Source organism: Callithrix jacchus, chromosome 13 (assembly GCF_049354715.1).
Source record: "Callithrix jacchus isolate 240 chromosome 13, calJac240_pri, whole genome shotgun sequence".
Classification (NCBI taxonomy): Eukaryota; Metazoa; Chordata; class Mammalia; order Primates; family Cebidae; genus Callithrix; species Callithrix jacchus.
The window spans coordinates 97857501-97879682 of NC_133514.1; the positions used below are offsets into that span (position 1 = coordinate 97857501).

At 37.2% G+C, this 22182-nt stretch overlaps 1 protein-coding gene across 4 annotated transcripts in view; it reads left to right on the forward strand.

Moving 5' to 3' along the window:
• Positions 1-22182, forward strand: part of RAB27B (RAB27B, member RAS oncogene family) — a 308125-nt gene that overhangs the window by 87853 nt on the left and 198090 nt on the right. The window lies entirely within an intron of this gene.

Sequence of the window (22182 nt, forward strand, 5' to 3'; positions counted from 1 at the left end):
GTTTCTTATATTTTTTCAGACTTTTGTTAAATAATAGGGGATTTATGTTCATATATTTAGAAAGGAACCTATATGTTTAACTAAATCAATATATTACATTTAATTAGGTTTTAATAGTAATTCATTGGGGGGAGTAAAAATAATTTTAGCTTTTAACATATTTAATTGTTTAGTGTAGTCTCTCAAATGACCACACACAGTTTGTAGCTAGTTTTATGAATGCTTGAAGAAAAAAGTTACTAATTAATGCAATTTTATCATTTAGTTTTTTACCTAAGTGTGAAAAAATTCCAGAATATGATATAAAATCTAGAGGAAAAGTCAATAAATTATGTGTGATTCTTAAATGTAACTGTTTCAGTGCTTATAATGCAATCTACAGTTAAATAATCAGGTCAAAAATGAACATTGCACAGTGAAAAAATGTAGGATTGAGAAGTCTTAACTGGTTGCCCATGATACGCCAACAATTAATAAAAAAAAAAAATCCTGGGATACATCAGAAAAGAAGGCTTCCTAAAGAAGAAATCAGATATAAATCAATAATAAAAAATCTAAGGTCTTATATACTATAATAGTTTGTCAAAACTCAAGATTCAGAGCTACAGCTGAGAATGTTGGGAAAAAATGAGATTCAAATTGTGGTTAAAAAAAAAAACAAAACCAAAAACGGTAAAACAAATCATCCATCTAGGAGAAAGCACATGCACAGTGAAACCGCCTCCCAGGACTGGTTGCCTAGCAACCAAAGAGGGATGCAGTAGCAGGAAAGGTCTAAGCCGGGAAGGAAGCAGGTCAGTGGTCCTGAAGTGGTAAAGGAATTTCCACAGAACAGGGCAGGAGCAGCATTTCCTAGAAAAATTACACGACAGGAAGATCCCCGAGGTTTTAAAGGAGAATGCAATTATGGATACAAATCAAAAGAGATGTAGTTGCTGAAACATTTCTCTTCACATTCCCCCACATTTTATTCTATGTCTAAAAAGCCAAAAGAAAAAATGAAATGAAAAGAAGGAAAAGGGCCATTTGATACTGAAAACAATACACACATACACACCCCCAGGATCACTGCTTTTGCAATCTTTTCAATAAATACTTAAGTTTCCAACTGTACTTTATCTCAATGGAAGCTGTACAAAGAAATGCAAAATATCCTCTGCCCTCCCTTCAAGAGGATTATAACATAATTGGGAAAAGAAGACTCCAATAGGTGGGAAGTTTGAATAAATGATAAAAGAGAAAGGGGGCTGGGCGCCGTGGCTCACGCCTGTAAGCTTAGCACTTTGGGAGGCCGAGGCAGGCAGATTTGCCTGAGCTCGGGAGGTTGAGAGTAGTCTGGGCAACATGATGAAAACCCGTCTCTACTAAAATACAAAAAATTAGCCGGCCAAGCTGCTCAGGAGGCTGAGGCAGGAGAATCGCTGGAACCTGGGAGGTGGAGGCTGCAGTGAGCCAAGATCCCCCTACTGCACTCCAGCCTGGGCTATAGAGCAAGATTCTGTCTCGGGGGCGGGGTGGGGGAAGAGAGAAAGAGAAATGAACAAACATTCATGGAGTGTTTTGTGTACTGTGCAATTAACTTTTCATATATTTTTCATTAATCTTTTTTTTTGAGACAGAGTCTCACACTGTTGCCCAGGCTGGAGTGCAATGGCACCATCTCAGCTCACCACAACCTCAGCCTCCCAAATTCAAGCAATGCTCCTGCCTCAGCCTCCTGAGTAGCTGGGATTACAGGCATGTGCCACCATGCCTGGCTAATTTTTGTATCTTTAGTAGAGCCGGGATTTCACTGTGTTGGCCAGGCTGATCTCGAACTCCTGACCTCATGATCTGCCCACCTTGGCCTCCCAAAATGCTGGGATTACAAATGTGAGCCACTGCACCTGGCCCATTTTTTCATTAATATTAATAATTATTATTCACATTATTTTGTTAACCCTGTTTTGGGTCTTAGATACCTTTGAGAATCTGATGAAAGCTATATGCTCTCTACAGAAAAAATGAAAATATGTACACACAGAAAATATTACTTACAATATTCAGGAGATTTGAGGACTTGCTGAATTTCATCCATGAATTTCAAGTTAAGAAATTCTGCTATTAGACTTATGGACCATTGCTCCTATTAAGGATAAAAGCGAGCCTAGCAATTTCCCTGCCTGTTACTCTATAAAGTCGTATAGCAAGTAAGTAATGGATTTGAGGCTCAAATCCTTCTTTTATTACATGTAAGAAATCTCTCTAGTTAATATGTCAAACTATAAAAGGAAATATGTATAAAACTTACAAACCTTATCTTGAACATTGCAGAATGCATTAGGAACTTTGCAAAAGGCCTCTAGAATATCTCGAGGATATTGTTGCTGTCTCTATGATAGATTGCCTCCTTTCTACCAGAGCTTTCCTCTATTAAATACTGATGAAAGGGCCAGGTGCAGTGGCTCACTACTGTAATCCCAGCGCTTTGGAAGGCTGAGGCGGATGGATCACAAAGTCAGGAGTTCAGGACCAACCTGGCCAACATTATGAAATGTCATCTCTATTAAAGATACAAAAATTTAGCCAGGCTTGGTGATGTGCACCTGTAATCCCAGCTACTTTGGAGGCTGAGACAGGAGAATGGCTGGAATCTAGGAGGCAGAGGTTGCAGTGAGCTGAGATGGCACCATCGCACTGCAGCCTGGGTGACACTGTCTCAAAAAAAAGTTTATTGGTGGACATTGAGGTTGAATTTCATATAACTTCACAGGTCACAATATATTCTTCTTTGGCTTTTCTTTCCCCAACTGTGTAAGTATTTAAAAACTATTCTTAGCATGCAAACCATGCAAAGTATGCCATATTTGGCTCATGGGTCATAGTTTGCCAACTCTTGGCTTAGCACAAGATCTTACTTTTTCCTTATAAAGTTTTTGAAGTGCTCTCTTCCATCTAGTGACTTGGAGAGTCATAATTTCTTTATCTTGCAATGTCCCTATTTCAGCATAAGGCTCCCAAAGTCACTACAGCAAGGGGAAAGGAAGAATGAAAGGAGAACACATACACTTAGCTTTCTAGACCCAGAAGTGATGTACATCACATATTATTGTTCACATTTCATTGGCCAGAGATAGTCAAGTGACTGTAAACTAATTACATGGGAATTGCAGAATGTAAGGCAGCAGATGAGACATGTGATGAGTATCAACTATCTATGCCACAATATTAAACCAAATAGGGGTCAACAATTTATCTTTATGGCTATTAATAAACATATTTCGAGATTTGCATTCCTAATTATTTATCATTGTATAGCTGGATGCAAATAACTTCAGAAAACTTTCACCCAAATAATATTATTGTAAAAACTAAAGAATACTGGCCAGGCATGGTGGTTCATGCCTGTAATCCCAGGATTTTGGGAGACTAAGGGGGTTAGATCACTTGAGGTCAGGAGTTCAAGACCAGCTCCACCAACATGGTGAAACCCCATCTCTACTAAAAATACAAAAATTATCCAGGTGTGGTGGTGCTTGCCTGTAATCGCAGCTACTTGGAAAGCTGAAGCATGAGAATCGCTTGAATCTGGGAGGCAGAGGCTGCAGTAAGCCACTTCACTCCAGCCTGGGAAACAAAGTAAGGCAGCCTGGAAAAAAAAAAATACAGACATAGCTTAGTAAATTTAATTAGGGTTTAAGATAGAATTCATTCTCATTTCTTACATTCTTTGGCAGTATATTCTAAGTTTACTTTTATTAATACTTTATAAAATGCCAAAATCTGTTCTTTATGCTCATCCTATCATAGAAACACTCCATGTCTCCAGCTCATTAAGATGATTAGAAAACATCTTCCATTACTCAGTGCTATATACCAATCAAAATGCCCATGTAAAAATTATGTTCACTTTTACCATGTAATTATTCCTATATTTTTCCTATTAATTTATATTAAGCTTTACCTTCGTACTTGATTAAGTTAAATTTAATCAGCCTGGTAATTAAAGTTCTCTGTCAATTGTTGTCATCTCACTTACTATTCCTGTATATAACTTTCAAATCAGGTAGCGCATCTCTTTGCCATCTCTGTTCATTCTGCATTTATTTCTCTATTGTTCTGTGTAAAAATCCTCTTCCCACCTCTGTCATCACCTTCTGACATTACTCATCTTACATTTTATTCAAATAAAATTTTGTATTTCTCTGCTCTCTGAAGTCCTACGGGATTAGCTGAACTTTATGAAACCCATTCCTAATCTTGAGTTCCTCATATCATTGAGGATCTGAATCATACTATTGTAAACTTACTATTATAGAGACAGTGACGTACAGTTTTATGTAATTTCTTTAAATCTTATTTTTGCGTTTAGATTTTAGTTTTCTAAATGATAGGGACAGTCTGTTTCCTATTCAAAACAAAATTATTACATCAAATTATTTTTGAAATTCATCAGTCATCGTATAAGGGGAAACAAGAAGACCATAAGATATATTAGTATTTAACATTTTCAGAAATAAAAATATTATTAAATGTTATTTACACATATTGCTGAATTTGAGAAGAATTACTTTTCATGAGTCAGTTACTGAATAATGCAATCTAGAAGACAGATGGTCAATGCATTATGGATGTATTCCAAAAGCATTGATAATCATTTAATTTAAAGCTTTACTCACAAGCATGAGCCCAAACCTGTATATGCACCATTTTATGGGGAATATTTTGCAGCATTGCACAAATAATGAAGACAAAACAGACATGTCATTTTAAAAATGAAAAGTTCTAAAAAGTTCTAAAAATCAATAGACACTTTCTTCATGGATTATTTTCTTAGGAAATAAAGTTGTGATCAGAATTATTCTGCAGCATTTTGCAGCATTGCACAAATATTGAAGACAAAACAGACATGTCATTTTAGAAATGAAAAGTTCTAAAAAGTTCTAAAAATGAATAGACACTTTCTTCATAAATTATTTCTTAGGAAATAAAGTTGTGATCAGAATGATTCATTTCATACCTAGAGAAGACGAGAGTTACAATGAGGTGTATCCAGGTGATAGCTTTTGTGAGAAGAGAAATAGCCCAGAAGGGGAAGTACAGATTACAGTACAAGGAGGATGACTTAGTAGCCAAGGAACGTGCTCCAGAATCAGGGGCTGTAAATTGTAATTACAACATCTTACAACAGTTAGTGATTTTCCAGCTGAGAGCTCAAAGTATACCCAGGCTAACAACTGGGTCCCAAACTGAGTCATTCATTCTCAGTTCAGTTGTCTAAGAAATGTAGATGAAGTAATGACGTACTAACAATTATACAGATAGCTTCAACATAGAAGAGAGATAAAAAGAAATTAATTCAGGATGTGAGCAAGCCTGGTGACTCAACATCAAAATGAAAGAAACAAGAAGAAATATAGGAAATACAAAAAGGGGGAAAAAAAACCCGGCCTCTAATTCTCTCTCTGATTTCTAAAAATTCTCTCAAATTGCTTCGGAAACTCATTTCAATGACTTCTAATCATGTAATTTCAGAAACTGTCAGTTTTCACACCTCTTAGTCCAATAGAAAGTACTTTCAAGTTTTATAAAGAATCATGCAGAGAATTCCTTTGGAGTCATTTTAGATTTGCTTAAAATATAGACCTGCTAATAAAGAAACATTTTATACAAGAGAAATAAAATACTGATTTTAAATATAAACATAAATACTTCCCATTTTTGCATATTTGTGCTGTAGCAAATGAAAAGTACTGAATTTAGGACAAACATAATCTAAAGAAACTAGGTTAAAATCGACTTCACACTTTAGTTTCCTTGCTTTTTAAATTTAAATTGGGTTGAACATCTTTGCCTATATTAACTCATTTCCAGTATTTAATCATGGTGAGGGTAATGGAATATCGTATTCATGTATTCAACATTTATATATATTAATTTATTTGATTTTAGTATTTGTCAAAATTAGGGATCCTTCCTTCCATATTCTGGCCGGAAAGTACCATAATTCTCTTCATCATAATGGGAATTAAATTATAGACAGCAGGAAACAAATAATCTTCTCTTTTAAGAATAATGGTGAAAGCGTATTTAAATATCTCCCTCACTGTTTTCTGTTCTTTATCTGAAGGCAAGAAACTTCATGCACTTAGATTATCTTGGGCTTCAGAACCAGCATACATTCTCATAAATAGAGTTTAGAGGAAGAGCAAGAATTTACCCATTTGTCTACAACTAAATCCCTATAGATTCAGACTGCCTTTCCAGCAACCCCAGGTGGCCTTCTATCCATTGTTGCAGCTTATCCCAGGACCATGACCTCCCTCAGGTGAAGTTTGACTAGATCAGTTATTTCTCTTAAAGAAAAGGGGACAAATCTCCCCTTAAAAAAGGAGCATTTGAGACAGAGGAGAAATTCTTTGAATACTGGTTCAAACTGGGAATACTTATGTTTGTGATGTTTGAAGACCAGTAGTCATTAGGTTTTGTGTAAAGGAATGTCATAAGCCTTGGTTAGGAAAGTTGATTCACACCGGTTTTTAAAAGATGTTAGATGCTAGACTGTGACATTTAAAGTTTTTAGCTCCCCAGTAATGGGGAGCCACTGATGGTTAATGAGCAAAGGGAAGCAACATAAAAAAATGAGTACATTAAGAGAAAGTTGAAGATACACAGGGTAGATTGGAGGTTTAGGAGAACTAAAGGGAAGAATAGTTAGGAATGATTTCAATGGCAAATAAGTGGTAAAGTGAATATATAATATTTCTGGCATTTATCTTCCTTTTTTTCAAAAAAAGAAGTTACATTGCATTTCTTGATTTCCCATGTATAGTATTTCTTGCATTTATCTTACTTATTTTTAAAAAAAGGAAGATGTTATATATTTCTTGCGTTTTTCTTCCATTTGCCTTCCTTTTTTAAAAAAGGAAGATAAATGCAAGAAATATTTACATGGAAAATCAAGCAACTCAATATAATTTCTTTCCAAACCTTTAGGAGAATAATGCAACCCACTTTCTTCATCAAGAGGCTAAACATATTTAATCTTTAACACTTTACAATCACAATTTTATAAGTTAAGTAGTAAAAAGAATGATTAAAAAAATAAACTGACATAGAATGAATCAATTTTCCTAGTTTGCTTTGGTGATTTTTAAGTACTGTTTATAGTCTTCACATTAATGTAGTCAAAATAAAAACAGAACCAGATGATTATGTTCCTTATAGTTGAAGGCTTGGCAAATTGTCTACAGACAGGGTTGGTTTTCATATGGCTTAGAGGTTTTTGAAGGATGGATAGGGTAACATTTTACAATCTCTTTGACCTCTATACATTTTTAAAACTCTAAAGAAAAAAAAATCACCAAGCATTAGGAATAAAAGGATAAAGAGAACAAGAAAAAAACCTTGATATTTTTCAGTAAAATTCATCTTTAGCATATTCCTTTTGCTAATCCAAGAAAATGAGGAAGAGGAATTTTTTTTTTAAGGATAGAAAATAAAGAGCATTTAAAGTAAGATAGAGAGTGAGCTTTCCAGTTTTTGCTGCTTAAATCCAATAATCATTTTCAACACTGCAGGAAGATTGTATCTTTTAATTCCTGTTTTCGTATTCTATACAGTGATGAGCATGTCTCTCTCTTTAGTTGTCAGGATAATGAATGCTAATCTGAAGATACTCTAAGGTATTATTTTTCCAATGTATTCACCTATGTCTTCTGTGTATGCCTATTCACTGCAGTTAACAGTCTTATAGTCAAGTGATGATGCATTTCATTTATAAATGTTGAAGTGGAATTAAGATTTATAATGTTAACTGGGAGTGATACATCTCCTCCTGGTATGCCATAAGAAAGCTCTGACATTCCTGATTAAATTTTATAGATGGTTAATGTCCTAATTTTCTGGTGTTCTCACTATCTTACTACATCTGACATTTTACTCATTTTTTTATATTTTTATTGCTTTTAAAAGATTAGATAAGTAAGATAAAACATCATAGAACATCTTTGTCAGCTTAGAGTAGACAGATTTCTTAATCAGGGCACCAAAAGCATTAAGCATGAAAGAAAAAATGATAAATAAATTACATTAAAATAAAAAACTTCTTCAAACAGTATCTTTAAAAAGTTATGAAGGGAAACCCACAAAACAAAAACAGATAATAATATATAATACATAATACATATTTGAAAAAGATATATCTATATATCAAATACAAATCACATATATTATATATAAATGATGTATAATAATCATATATAAATGATATATATTATATTACATATATCAATATGATAGAGACACAAAAAAACTTCAAAAAATTAATAAATCCAGGAGCTGTTTTTTTGAAAAGATCAACAAAATAGACCACTAGCCAGATTAGTAAAAAAGAAAAGAGAGAAGAGTCAAATAAATGCCAAAAAAAAAAAAACCCAAAACGATAAAGGGGATATCACCACAGATTCCACAGAAATACAAACTACCATCAGAGATTACTTCAAACAGCTCTATGCACATAAACCAGTAAACCTGGAAGAAATGGATAAATTACTGAACACTTGCACCCTCCCAAGCCTAAATCAGGAGGAAGCCGAAACTATGAATAGACCAATAACAAGGTCTGAAGTTGAGGCAGCAATTAAGAGCCTACCACACAAAAAAAGCCCAGGTCCAGATGGGTTCACAGCCAAACTCTACCAGGCACACAAAGAGGAGCTGGTACCATTCCTTCTGAAACTATTCCAAATAATCCAAAAGGAGGGAATCCTTCCCAAATCATTTTATGAGACCAACATCATCCTGATACCAAAACCCAGCAGAGACTCAACAAGAAAAGAAAACTTCAGGCCAATATCCATGATGAACATAGATGCAAAAATCTTCAATAAAATACTGGCAGGCTGATTGCAACAGCACATCAAAAAGCTTATCCATCACGATCAAGTAGGATTCATCCCGGGGATGCAAGCCTGGTTCAACATACACAAGTCTAGAAACGTAATTCACCACATAAACAGAACCAAAAACAAAAACCCCATGATTATCTCAATTGATGCAGAGAAGGCCTTTGACAAAATTCAACAGCACTTTATGCTAAAAACCCTCAATAAACTCAGTATTGATGGAACGTATCTCAAAATAATAAAAGCTATTTACGACAAACCAACAGCCAATATCATCCTGAATGGGCAAAACCTGGAAGCATTCCCTTTGAAATCCGGCACTAGACAAGGATGCCCTCTCTCACCACGCCTATTCAATATAGTACTGGAAGTTCTAATCAGAGCAATCAGGCAAGAAAAAAGAAATAAAGATATTCAATTAGGAAAGGAGGAAGTCAAATTGTCTCTATTTGCAGACAACATGATTTTATATTTAGAAGACCTCATCATCCCAGCCCCAAATCTCCTGAAACTGATAAGCAACTTCAGCAAAGTCTCAGGATACAAAATCAAGGTGCAGAAATCACAAGCATTCCTATACACCAATAACAGGCTACAAGAGAGCCAAATCCAGAATGAACTGCCATTTACAATTGCTACAAAGAGAATAAAATACCTAGGAATACAACTAACAAAGGATGTAAAGGACCTCTTCAAGGAGAACAGAAAACACTGCTCAACAAAATAAAAGAGGACACAAGCAGATGGAAAAATATTCCATGTTCATAGTTAGGAAGAATCAATATTGGAAAATGGCCATATGGCACAAAGTAATTTATAGATTCAATGCTATCCCATCAAGCTACCTATGACCCTCTTCACAGAACTGGGAAAAACAACCTTAAACTTCATATGGAACCAAAAGAAAGCCTGCATAGCCAAGTCAATTCTTAGCAAAAAGAACAAAGCTGGAGGCATCACGCTACCTGACTTCAAATTATACTACAAGGCTACAGTAATCAAAACAGCATGGTACTGGTACCAAAATAGAGATATACACCAATGGAACAGAACAGAGGCTTCAGAGGCAATGCCACACATCTACAACCATCTGATCTTTGACAAATCTGATGAAAACAAGCAAAGGGAAAAAAATTCCCTGTTTAATAAATCATGTTGGGAAAACTGGCTAGCATGTGCAGAAAGCAGAAACTGGACACCTTCCTGACACCTTACACTAAAATAACTCCTGATGGATTAAAGATTTAAACATAAGACCTAACACCATAAAAACCCTAGAAGAAAACCTAGGTAAAACCGTTCAGGACATAGGCATAGGCAAGGACTTCATGACTAAAACACCAAAAGCAATGGTACCAAAAGCCAAAGTAGACAAATGGGATCTAATTAAACTCCAGAGTTTCTGCACAGGAAAAGAAATAATCATTAGAGTAAACTGGGAACCAGCAGAATGGGAAAAAATTTTTGCAATCTACCCATCTGACAAAGGGCTAATATCCAGAATCTACAAGGAACTAAAACAGATTTACAAGAAAAAAAAAACAAACCCATTCAAAAGTGGGTGAAGGATATGAACAGACATTTTTCAAAAAAAGACATATATGAGGCCAACAAACATATGAAAAAATGCCCATCATCACTGGTCATTAGAGAAATGCAAATCAGAACCACATTGAGATACCATCTCATGCCAGTTAGAATGGTGATTGTTAAAAAATCTGGAGAACAAGATACTGCAGAGGATGTGGAGAAAGTGGAACACTTTACACTGTTGGTGGCAAATTAGTTCAACTATTGTGGAAGACAGTGTGGTGATTCCTCAAGGACCTGGAAATGGAAATTCCATTTGACCCAGCAATCTCATTACTAGGTATATATCCAAAGGATTATAAATCATTCTATTATAAAGACACATGCACATGTATGTTCATTGCAGCACTCTTTACAATAGCAAAGACCTGGAAGCAACCCAAATGCCCATCGATGATAGACTGGACAAAGAAAATGTGGCACATATTTTCCATGGAATACTATGCAGCCATAAAAAATGATGAGTTTGTGTTCTTTGTAGGGACATGGATGAATCTGTAAACCATCATTCTCAGCAAACTGACATAAGAAAAGAAAATCAAACACCACATGTTCTCACTCATAGGTGGGTGTTGATCAATGAGAACACATGGACACAGGGAGGGGAGCATCACACACTGGGTCTGTTTGTGGAGGGACTAGGGGAGGGACAGCAGGGGGTAGGGAGGTTGTGGAGGGACAACATGGGGAGAAATGCCAGATACAGGTGACGGGGATGGAGGCAGCAAACCACATTGTCATGTATGTACCTATGCAACAATCCTGCATGTTCTGCACATGTACCCCAGAACCTAAAGTACAAATAAAAAATATATAAAAATAAAAAATATCAATATGTTTACATCAAATATATGATATATATTGTATATAACATATATTTGAAAAGATACAAAATAAATATAAATAAAATATATTTAAAATATAAATACAAATACAAATAAAAACAAAAAACCCTGGTGGAAACATGAACAAAAATCTTGAACAAATACTTCATAAAAGAGGACATTTAAATGTCCTTTAAATCTGTAAAGAGATGTTCAACTTTATTAGTTACTTTTTTAAACTGCAAGTTAAACCACAAGATGCCATCAAGTAACCACCAAAATGGGCAAAGAAAAAAGACAGATACTACCAAGTAACAGCAAGAATGTAGAGTAAACTAAACTCTATCCACCACAAGTAGAAGTGGAAATTGATAAAAACCATCTGTGAAAAATGTTTGGCAACATCTTTCTCCAGAATACATGAAAAGCTTTTAGCCAGCAGGTCCATTTCTGGGTGTTTCCCTGCCAGAAATATATATCTATGTTCACTCACCAGAAGATGTGGAAGAATGATCAGTGCAGCTCTACCCAAATGACCATCAGCAATAGAGTGGACAAACACATTCTGGTATGCACATTAGTAGAAAGCAAGCAGATTGAAAAACTGAAACTGCAATAATAATGACTCAAAATCATGATGTTGAGCAAAGGGGCCAGATACAAAAAAAACCCAGTATATAATTCCTTTTATATAAAATAACAAAAAAGGGAAAAAATAATATTAGTTGTAGGTGTCAGGATAATGATTACTTCCTGCGGTGGGGAGTGTTGAGAGTGTTTCTGTTTGGAAGAAAATGGGAGAAAGCTTCTGGAGTGCTTTCTGGTGTGCCGCTAGGGTGACACAAATAAAGTATGAGAGTGAGTGTCCCCAACCTCTTGTTACTTAAAAATGTAATTAATCTTTTGGATTTTGAACAATCTGATAGACAAAACATGATTTTAGTTCATTTCAGTTAGAATGGCCCAGATTTATAATGAGGTTGAACATCTTTTAATTTATCTTATTACCTCCTCTTTTGAAAATTTGCTCTTCATCTAACCATTTTTATATTAGATGACTTGTTTTTACTTTCTTTAATTTGATATTGTTCTATATCAAGTATGGAGGTCAATCCTTGCTCTGATTTATAGCTTACATTTAAATTTGTATACATTTAAAACTTTGATTTGTCAATCTTATAGTTTCTAAGTTTAGTGTATTGCTTAGAAAAGCTCTTTAGATTATGAAGATAATCCATTATAGTTTCTTTGTATTCATTTTTATGTTTTTAGTTACTTAAGCTATTCAGATTTATTTTTGTGTCTGGTATGATCTAGAAAACAGGTATATTTTCCCTAAATGGATAGCCAATTGTATTCATACTATTCCTTGAAAGTCTATCATTTTTCTACTGATTTTAAACTGTATCTTTGTCATAAATATTTTCTTTTTTTTTTTTTTGAAGATATAGGCTTTATTTAATTCACCTTTTTTTTTTTTAATTTTTTATTGGATTATAGGTTTTGGGGTACATGAGCAGAGCATGCAAGACAGTTGCGTAGGTACACACATGGCAGTGTGCTTTGCTTTTCTTCTCCCCTTCACCCACATTTGGCATTTCTCCCCAGGCTATCCCTCCCCACCTCCCCCTCCCACTGGCCCTCCCCTTTTCCCCCCAATAGACCCCAGTGTTTAGTACTCCCCTTTCTGTGTCCATGTGTTCTCATTTTTCATCACCCACCTATGAGTGAGAATATGCGGTGTTTCATTTTCTGTTCTTGTGTCAGTTTGCTGAGGATGATGTTTTCCAGATTCATCCATGTCCCTACAAACGACACGAACTCATCATTTCTGATTGCTGCATAATATTCCATGGTGTATATGTGCCACATTTTTCCAATCCAGTCTATTATCAATGGGCATTTGGGTTGATTCCAGGTCTTTGCTATTGTAAACAGTGCTGCAATGAACATTCGTGTACATGTGTCCTTATAGTAGAACGATTTATAGTCTTTTGGATATATACCCAGTAATGGGATTGCTGGGTCAAATGGAATTTCTATTTCTAAGGCCTTGAGGAATCGCCACACTGTCTTCCACAATGGTTGAACTAATTTACACTCCCACCAACAGTGTAAAAGTGTTCCTTTTTCTCCACATCCTCTCCAGCATCTGTTGTCTCCAGATTTTTTAATGATCGCCATTCTAACTGGCGTGAGATGGTATCTCAATGTGGTTTTGATTTGCATCTCTCTGATGACCAGTGACGATGAGCATTTTTTCATATGATTGTTGGCCTCATATATGTCTTCTTTCGTAAAGTATCTGTTCATATCCTTTGCCCACTTTTGAATGGGCTTGTTTGTTTTTTTCCTGTAAATCTGCTTGAGTTGTTTGTAAATTCTGGATATCAGCCCTTTGTCAGATGGGTAGACTGCGAAAATTTTTTCCCATTCTGTTGGTTGCCGATCCACTCTAGTGACTGTTTCTTTTGCCGTGCAGAAGCTGTGGAGTTTCATTAGGTCCCATTTGTCTATTTTGGCTTTTGTTGCCAATGCTCTTGGTGTTTTGTTCATGAAGTCCTTGCCTACTCCTATGTCCTGGATAGTTTTGCCTAGATTTCCTTCTAGGGTTTTTATGGTGCCAGGTCTTATGTTTAAGTCTTTAATCCATTTGGAGTTAATTTTAGTGTAAGGTGTCAGGAAGGGGTCCAGTTTCTGTTTTCTGCACATGGCTAGCCAGTTTTCCCAACACCATTTGTTAAACATGGAATCCTTGCCCCATTGCTTGTTTTTGTCAGGTTTATCAAAGATTGTATAGTTGTATGTATGTTGTGTTGCTCCGGTGCCTCTGTTTTGTTCCATTGGTCTATATCTCTGTTTTGGTACCAGTACCATGCTGTTTTGATTACTGTAGCCTTGTAGTATAGTTTGAAATCCGGTAGTGTGATGCCCCCCACTGTGTTCTTTTTGCTTCGAATTGACTTGGCTATGCGGGCTCTCTTTTGGTTCCATATGAAGTTCATGGTGGTTTTTTCCAGTTCTGTGAAGAAAGTCAATGGTAGCTTGATGGGGATAGCGTTGATTCTGTAAATTACTTTGGGCAGTATAGCCATTTTCACGATATTAATTCTTCCTAACCATGAACATGGAATGTTTCTCCATCTGTTTGTGTCCTCTCTGATTTCGTTGAGCAGTGGTTTGTAGTTCTCCTTGAAGAGGTCCCTTACATTCCTTGTGAGTTGTATTCCAAGGTATTTTATTCTTTTTGTAGCAACTGCAAATGGCAGTTCGCTCTTGATTTGGCTTTCTTTAAGTCTGTTATTGGTGTAGAGGAATGCTTGTGATTTTTGCACATTGATTTTATATCCTGAGACTTTGCTGAAGTTGTTTATCAGTTTCAGGAGTTTTTGGGCTGAGGCGATGGGGTCTTCTAGGTATACTATCATGTCGTCTGCAAATAGAGACAATTTGGCTTCCACCTTTCCTATTTGAATACCCTTTATTTCTTTTTCTTGCCTGATTGCTCTGGCTAGAACTTCCAGTACTATATTGAATAGGAGTGGTGAGAGAGGGCATCCTTGTCTAGTACCAGATTTCAAAGGGAATGCTTCCAGTTTTTGCCCATTCAGTATGATATTGGCTGTTGGTTTGTCATAAATAGCTTTTATTACTTTGAGATACATTCCATCGATACCGAGTTTATTGAGGGTTTTTAGCATAAAGGGCTGTTGAATTTTGTCAAATGCCTTCTCTGCGTCAATTGAGATAATCATGTGGTTTTTGTTTTTGGTTCTGTTTATGTGGTGAATTACGTTGATAGACTTGCGTATGTTGAACCAGCCTTGCATCCCTGGGATGAATCCTACTTGATCATGATGAATAAGTTTTTTGATTTGCTGTTGCAATCGGCTTGCCAATATTTTATTGAAGATTTTTGCATCTATGTTCATCATGGATATTGGCCTGAAGTTTTCTTTTCTCGTTGGGTCTCTGCCGGGTTTTGGTATCAGGATGATGTTGGTCTCATAAAATGATTTGGGAAGGATTCCCTCTTTTTGGATTGTTTGAAATAGTTTTAGAAGGAATGGTACCAGCTCCTCCTTGTGTGTCTGGTAGAATTCGGCTGTGAACCCATCTGGACCTGGGCTTTTTTTGTGAGGTAGGCTCTTAATTGCTGCCTCAACTTCAGACCTTGTTATTGGTCTATTCATAGTTTCAGCTTCCTCCTGGTTTAGGCTTGGGAGGACACAGGAGTCCAGGAATTTATCCATTTCTTCCAGGTTTACTAGTTTATGTGCATAGAGTTGTTTGTAATATTCTCTGATGATGGTTTGAATTTCTGTGGAATCTGTGGTGATTTCCCCTTTATCATTTTTTATTGCATCTATTTGGTTGTTCTCTCTTTTATTTTTAATCAATCTGGCTAGTGGTCTGTCTATTTTGTTGATCTTTTCAAAAAACCAGCTCTTGGATTTATTGATTTTTTGAAGGGTTTTTCGTGTCTCAATCTCCTTCAGCTCAGCTCTGATCTTAGTAATTTCTTGTCTTCTGCTGGGTTTTGAGTTTTTTTGATCTTGCTCCTCTAGCTCTTTCAATTTTGACGATAGGGTGTCAATTTTGGATCTCTCCATTCTCCTCATATGGGCACTTATTGCTATATACTTTCCTCTAGAGACTGCTTTAAATGTGTCCCAGAGGTTCTGGCACGTTGTGTCTTCGTTCTCATTGGTTTCGAAGAACTTCTTTATTTCTGCCTTCATTTCGTTGTTTACCCAGTCAACATTCAAGAGCCAGTTGTTCAGTTTCCATGAAGCTGTGCGGTTCTGGGTCGGTTTCTGAATTCTGAGTTCTAACTTGATTGCACTATGGTCTGAGAGGCTGTTTGTTATGATTTCAGTTGTTTTGCATTTGTTGAGCAGTGCTTTACTTCCAATTATGTGGTCAATTTTAGAGTAGGTGTGATGTGGTGCTGAGAAGAATGTGTATTCTATGGATTTGGGGTGGAGAGTTCTGTAAATGTCCACCAGGTTTGCTTGCTCCAGGTCTGAGTTCAAGCCCTGGGTATCCTTGTTGATTTTCTGTCTGGTTGATCTGTCTAGTATTGACAGTGGAGTGTTAAAGTCTCCCACTATTATTGTGTGGGAGTCTAAGTCCTTCTGTAAGTCATTAAGAACTTGCCTTATGTATCTGGGTGCTCCTGTGTTGGGTCCATATATGTTTAGGATCGTTAGCTCTTCTTGTTGTATCGATCCTTTTACCATTATGTAATGGCCTTCTTTGTCTCTTTTGATCTTTGTTGCTTTAAAGTCTATTTTATCAGAGATGAGAATTGCAACTCCTGCTTTTTTTTGCTTTCCATTAGCTTGGTAAATCTTCCTCCATCCCTTTATTTTGAGCCTTTGTGTATCCTTGCATGTGAGATGGGTTTCCTGGATACAGCACACGGATGGGTTTTGGATTTTTATCCAATTTGCCAGTCTGTGTCTTTTGATTGGTGCATTTAGTCCATTTACATTTAGGGTTAATATTGTTATGTGTGAATTTGATACTGCCATTTTGATTCTAAGTGGCTGTTTTGCCTGTTAGTTGTTGTAGATTCTTCATTATGTTGAAGCTCTTTAGCATTCAGTGTGATTTTGGAATGTCTGGTACTGATTGATCCTTTCTATGTGTAGTGCCTCTTTTAGGAGCTCTTGTAAAGCAGGCCTGGTGGTGACAAAATCTCTGAGTACTTGCTTGTTCGCAAAGGATTTTATTCTTCCTTCACTTCTGAAGCTCAGTTTGGCTGGATATGAAATTCTGGGTTGAAAGTTCTTTTCTTTAAGAATGTTGAATATTGGCCCCCACTCTCTTCTGGCTTGTAGTGTTTCTGCCAAGAGATCTGCTGTGAGTCTGATGGGCTTCCCTTTGTGGGTGACCCGACCTTTCTCTCTGGCTGCCCTTAGTATTCTCTCCTTTATTTCAACCCTGTTGAATCTGACGATTATGTGCCTTGGGGTTGCTCTTCTTGCGGAATATCTTTGTGGTGTCCTCTGTATTTCCTGCAATTGAGTGTTGGCTTGTCTTGCTAGGTGGGGGAAATTTTCCTGGATGATGTCCTGAAGAGTATTTTCCAGCTGGGATTCATTCTCTTCGTCCCCTTCTGGTACACCTATCAAACGTAGGTTAGGTCTTTTCACATAGTCCCACATTTCTTGGAGACTTTGTTCATTCCTTTTTGCGCTTTTTTCTCTGATCTTGGTTTCTCGTTTTATTTCATTGAGTTGGTCTTCGACTTCAGATATTCTTTCTTCTGCTTGGTCAATTCGGCTATTGAAACTTGCGTTTGCTTCGCGGAGTTCTCGTATTGTGTTTTTCATCTCCTTTAATTCATTCATATTCCTCTCTAAGGTATCCATTCTTGTTATCATTTCCTCGAATCTTTTTTCAAATCTTTTTTCAAGGTTCTTAGTTTCTTTGCATTGATTTAATACATGATCTTTTAGCTCACAAAAGTTTCTCATTATCCATCTTCTGAAGTCTAATTCCGTCATTTCGTCACAGTCATTCTCCGTCCAGCTTTGTTCCCTTGCTGGTGAGGAGTTTTGGTCCTTTCTAGAAGGCGATGTGTTCTGGTTTCGGGTGTTTTCCTCCTTTTTGCGCTGGTTTCTTCCCATCTTTGTGGATTTGTCCGCTGTTCGTCTGCGTAGTTGCTGACTTTTCGTTTGGGTCTCTGAGTGGACACCCAGAATGTTGATGATGAAGTATTTCTGTTGCTTGGTTTTCCTTCTACCAGTCTAGCCCCTTCGCTGTACGACTGTTGAGGTCCGCTCCAGACCCTGCTTGTCTGGGGTGCACCTCTAGTAGCCGTGGCACAGCGAGGGATGCTACCAGTTTCTTTTTCTGCTCTCTTTGTCCCAGGATGATGCCTGCCTAATGACAGTCTTTTGGATATAGAGGGGTCAGGGAGCTGCTTGAGGAGACAGTTTGTACTTTATAGGGGTTTAATTGCTGAGCTGTGCACTCTGTTGTTCATTCAGGGCTGTTAGGCTGCTATGTTTGATTCTGCTGCAACACAGCTCATTAAACAACCCTTTTTTTTTTCTCAAATGCTCTGTGTTGAGGGGTTTGGGCTTTATTTTTGGATGTCCGATCAGGTGTCCTGCCCAGCTCAAAGGCAGACTAGCCACTGTTTGGCTGCCGAGGCTCCGCCCTGCTGTTGTGTGATTCGCGCTGTTCCTGCAGGCTCTGCTGTGGTCTCCGCCACGCCCTGCGGCGGAGTCTCTTCGTGGTAGCGTGTTGCCTCAGCAACGGCAGGCTGCGTCAGCAGTGGGCGTGTATCTCAGTAGGGACGGGTTGCCTCGGCAACGGCTGGCTGCGTCAGCAGTGGGCGTGTATCTCAGTTGGGGCGGGTTGCCTCGGCAACGGCTGGCTGCCTCAGCAGTGGGCGTGTATATCAGTTGGGGCAGGTTGCCTCCGTAGTGGTGGACGCCCCTCCCCCACAGAGCGTCTCGGACCGTCTGCCCGGGATAGTTTGAAATCGCTGTTTTGTTCGTCCCACTGGGTATCCCAGACGATCTGTCCCTGCAATCCCCTGGGCTGGGCTACTGTGCAAGTCTCGTTCAGTCTCAAGTCCAGCCCTCTCAAGTCTCAGGCTGCCGGTTCAACAAGGCACCCGGACAAGCGCGCCCTGTGGGGATTGCTGGGTAGGGCCGGCCGCCGCCGCCCCGGCTGCCGGCTTCGCCAGGCAGACCTACTGCCTGGTGTCCCGTGTCTTTTTATACTTGGGAGTTTCCCCGTTCTGTGGGCAACAAAGATCAGTCTGGAAATGCAGCACTGACTCACCGTTTGCGAATTCAACGCGGGCTCCAATCCTGGGTTGTTCTCACAGCGCCATCTTGAGTCCCCTCCTCATAAATATTTTCATATCTTTCTTTTTCATGCTGAATTGTTCTACTGTGGAATTTGTAGATTATGCATCAATGACACACTTTTAAAGTTATTTTAATTTTATGGTGTGGTTTGATATTTAATAGAGAATTAGCAAAATTATTCTTTCCCAAATCAGTCCATAATTCTCATTAAAATACTTTTGGTAATGTAACATTCATTGGCCTTATATTTATAGATGAATTTAGTGAAAATTATTCCTGTAATGTTAAATTCTTTCAATACAGGAAGTTAGTCTCTATTTCTCTCTCACTGTCTGTTTTAATTGAGTCTTCTTTTATGTCCTTTTATAAAGATCTATAGTTTTCTTCATGAATTTCTTCATGTAATACTGTTCATTTCTTCATTCTCATTTCTAGTTTAGTTTGTATGCAGGGATTTAATATATTTTTGTTGCCATTAGGAATATCTATTAAATGTTATTTACATAACATTTTAATCTCATTGGTTATTGAGGGGTTATGGATCTATTTTTTTAGCTTCTCTAAGCTACCGAGATCAAACCCACACTCCTGCCTTTACTTAGCTATTCCATGTGACTGATGGATCTCAGGGCTTTCCCATTCTGACCTGACTATAACTATTATTCAAGCCAAGTTCCACCTCCACCTACTCATCGCACTTATCCTTCTTAGACTTCTTGCAGTTTTCGCTTATGTCTGAATCAACACTGCATTTGTATCAGAGCCATGTGTTTAATATTTATCATATTACCAAGCTACATGATTATACAAATATAAATAAGAAAAAGTTTTAATAAATCTTTTATTGTTATAGTTAGCATTTTAAATTTTATTCTGAGCTTTTCTCAGAATAAGAGGGAATGGGACCTGAAAAGGAAAGATTCAATGAAGAAACAGAGCTGTCTCCTGGTCCATACCTCCGCCTGAACTCACCCACCATGACCCCATCTTAGGTAGCAATTTTTAAATTATGTTTTTGGTGTCCTACTAACACATATGACTTTCAGTGGACAAAGAAGAGTTGCTATAGAAAAGGTGTTTCTTAACATTGTAGTGTAAAAAATTCTTTACGAGGTGTGGCTGAAGATCAATAGAGTGCTTCCGCTAGTTGTGCAATGATCAAAACCCATGACTAAATGTCTGTGACAAATCAACCTGCAGATATGATGAAATAATTCAGAGCCTGACGCTTTCACTGAATTGGCTGACTTTCACTTCAGTCGAATTTTGAGGAAAAAATTCACACCATTTTATAAATAGAGAGGAAATTCATGTAAAATATGAGTTTATATAATAGAATAGGAGAATATGCACAACAAAATTGGGTGATGATATAATTCTAATGCAATGTGTTTTCTTTTAATTTTCTTGTGTCATTTTGAATTTTTAGAATTGAATGGGTAGTTGATCCTATTCCTTTATATTAGGGTTTTCTGACCTTATTTGGAGGTTCAGGCAATGATTCTTTGTTCCTATGAATTAATTGGACATTTATACCTGAATTGCTACACATATAAGTGCTTATCTCTTAGTAGGTTTTGGGGGCAACAGAGTCAATAAAATGTTTGTCTTAAAGACAGTGATCTACACACCAGGATTAAAGTAGATCCTTCAAGTTGGGAGATAGAAGTTGGGTAAAGTTTGTGATATAGCATTTTGGATTTGGTAGATCCATTGAGGGATGGTCTTGAATAGAATGTTGATCAATTGTTGTTTTATAAACAAGTTATTTGCCCAGATGAGCAAACTTTTCCTGGACAGATGGGTTTGCAAGAATTTTCTAATGTTAACAGAGACTTTAAAAATATTGGTTTAATTTTCTGATTTAAACAGAGTCTTAAAAAAATTGGACAAGCATTTTTCCAGAACAAATAGTCATCATGTTGACACAAGTGTTCTTAGTTCTCAGTCCTTATGGTTGAGTTGTTTTCAGGCAGGTGATGTTAATTCACATAAAGCAGGGTAGCTGCAAAAAGCTAAATTAGGCAAACTTAGATTATAGAGAATCTTGAAACACACTGAAAAATTTGGTTGTTCTTCTGAGTATTAAATTTACTGTAAGGATAGTGGACATTGCTACTATGAAGCTCTTCGGCAATATTGGAGCCCTCTTCAGTTTGTTCTTGGGTTTACCTGTCTCTCAAATACTCAGCTGCTTGTTCTGCTTTGACAGTTAAAACGGAAACCAACTCTATTTGGGCTCTAGTGTTTCTGTTCCCTATGGCTTCCAGTGCCACATCCAGAGCCTCTGGTTCCTACCAATACTTCTAGGCAACACATCATAGGGCATGGGATTTGTCTTTTCCAGAAGATGCTGAAGTGACCAGGTGATACAACCTGGAAGTATAGGAATAAACTCCCTTCATGGTAAACCTCAAGGAGTGATAGAAAGAGAAACAGGTTGGATTCAGAGGTAAATCCTCTCTTCCTTGCTCTGACATACTATTTTGAGGCAGGGTACAGATGTCTGGAGTGCTCTTACTAGACTGAGCACATGTATTGCTGAGTGGCCAGCTTGCTCCCTTTAAGCTTTCTGGGTATCAGCTGTCAGCTGGATAATGCATTATTGTGCATTTGCTTTCTATCTTTGCCTCCCTCATTCACCCTTTTAAAAATTCTTACCAACCTGGGTTTTCCTTCCCAATAAAGCATTAGTATTTAAGCCTTGCCTCAGGTCTATAATATTTTCTAGGAAACCTAAGTTAATGCAATGACCTTAAGCTACTAAATCTCTTAGTCCTCAGTTTTCTTGACTGCAATATGAAGGGATTTACCTAAATTATTTCTATGATCCTTTTCAGTACTGATATACCATTATTATAATTTAGCCACTAAAATTTTTGTGCAAGGAAGGATATGATAGGAAGCTGACTCTGGTAGTACACACAGTCAAGATTGTTGGAAGTATGAGGAAAATAAGCTAAAGCAATCTGGGGAGAACAGGGGCTTGCGAAAAGGGCTGTCCTGGTCCGATGACTGCTGTAACAAAGGTGATTTAATCATGACTCT